This window comes from Octodon degus, unplaced genomic scaffold (assembly GCF_000260255.1).
Source record: "Octodon degus isolate 3935 unplaced genomic scaffold, OctDeg1.0 scaffold00006, whole genome shotgun sequence".
NCBI classification, from domain to species: Eukaryota; Metazoa; Chordata; class Mammalia; order Rodentia; family Octodontidae; genus Octodon; species Octodon degus.
Window position 1 is genome coordinate 25069407 of NW_004524582.1, and position 2015 is coordinate 25071421.

The window sequence follows — 2015 nt, forward strand, 5'->3', positions numbered from 1 at the left end:
GCTTAGAGCAGGTTCCTGCTGCCAACCTTCATGCAGATGGTCCTTGAGCAGTTATTGAAGAGGAACATGATGATGGTGATACTGCTACTCTTCTGCAGGACTGGAAAAAATTAAAAAAAGAAAGAGCTGAAGAGCAGGCCAGGAAGGAATAAGAACAGAAAGCTGAAGAAGAAAGGATTCACATGGAAGACTTTCTTAGTGGAAGCCCTCTCCTTAATCTCACTGGTCTGTCTCAGCCTCAGGCCACCTTCAAAGTTAAAAGAAGGTGGGATGATGATGTCTTGAAGAAGTGTGCAAAAGGAATAGACAGTCAGAAGTAAGACAAAAGATGTGTAAATGATACAGTGCAATCTGAATTTCACAAAAAGTTGATGGAGAAATGTAGTAAGTAGTACAGTTTTGTGTGCCTACATTCTGTAAAGTGTTGAGGATTGGATTTGTTGTCTGATTTGTCCTTCCCACTGTCTAAATAGTGTATAGGGTTCCCTAATTTTAAGCTGCAAACTATCTTGTCCTTGGATGATGCATTAAGTGCTAATGGCATAGGAATAGGTTTTTTATATTAATTTTATCAAGAAAGAAATAGCAATGAGACAGTTTCAAGAAAAAATTAGCAGAACAGTTATAATAATTAATACATTGCATATTGCTATCTTCGTAGTAGTATTTCATAGTGAAAGATGCAGACATGGTTTCTTGTCTAAACACTATTAGTTCAAAACTTCTCATTGAACTAAGAGAAAGTAGCTGTATATCTATGCTGACTATTTTGTGTATATATTCTTTTCACTACAAAATGGTCCTTCATTTATATCCCCCTATTCTGTTTACTTTTTGTCAGAGATGATTATTATATCTCCATTCAAATATTACAGGTGCATGGATTCAGCAAAGAAATCCAACATAGTCCAGTAGTCCATAATAGTAGTGGGTTATACATAAGACTGGCAGTGTCAGAGGTTCTCGACTTGAGCCTTTTCAGCTCAGCATATTAACATGGCTTTATTTTTTGTACCTTGTTTTTATACTTTTGCACTAGATGGTTAAGACCAAGATAAAGCAAGACTTATATAACAAAAAATGTAACTTTTGTATCTGCCAAGTCAGCCAAATTCCTCAGGATTTACCCTGAAACCCTGTACAGCAATTTCTAGATCTTTTGTCAGTGTCAGCCATGTGGATGAGTCACGGTCATTGCTTAATTAATTTGCTCTCTGTGAAAGCCTCAGTGAATGTTTTCTCTCCATGAGACTCTCCTTAGGCACACTCTACATTGTTGATCTCTTTCCTTTGTGGCTCCATAATCTCCTTGATCAGACAATTTGAACACCACTGAGTTACAGGATGTTGCAGTACAGGTTCCCTTATGTCCTGAGTTCTCACTGACCTTGAAGGCCTGGGGCCAAAATGTTGGCTATCCTTGTAGTGTTTATTTTTCTTTAAATTTTTTGGTCTGCAAACTTAAGTTGTTAAGCCACTAGAAGAGAAGCTTAATGATATTATTAACCTAAAACATAGGCTGTTGAACTAAACATCAGTATCTGTCTGAATATCAAATGCCTTAGACATAACAGGTATTTTCCATCAATCATTGATATGCTAGACTTTAAATCTCTACAGAATGTGAAAAAATAATGGTAAAAAATAAAAATAAGCAGTTATAAAATTTTACACAGAGATTTAGAAATCAAACCATATATATCATCATAGCAGAACAGTCCTATGGCATTTTTTTCTTGTCTCTTGTTTTCATGTATTATCCTTTTATTTTCTATTTTTTAAACAAATATTTACTTGAGAAAGAGTATAGCAGTAATTGATATGACATTAGAAGCAGTACACTTCTAGAAGTCTAGAATAACAGGCATTCCAAGCATGGTCCCGGTATTACACGTTGCTACCTTCAGTGCAGTTGTTTAGTTTACAGGTATCAGCACATGTAGTTAGTCAGAGTGAGAATCCTATCAATTAACAGCTAGTCTTAAAAACCTGATGGCAATTCTCAGGATCATTGC

The 2015-nt window shown here is 35.7% G+C and overlaps 2 pseudogenes; one reads left to right on the top strand and one right to left on the bottom strand.

Moving 5' to 3' along the window:
* The window catches only part of LOC111818797, a 712-nt pseudogene extending 320 nt beyond the window's left edge, over positions 1-392 (top strand).
* LOC105743248 overlaps positions 1-2015 on the bottom strand; it is a 16569-nt pseudogene that overhangs the window by 13309 nt on the left and 1245 nt on the right.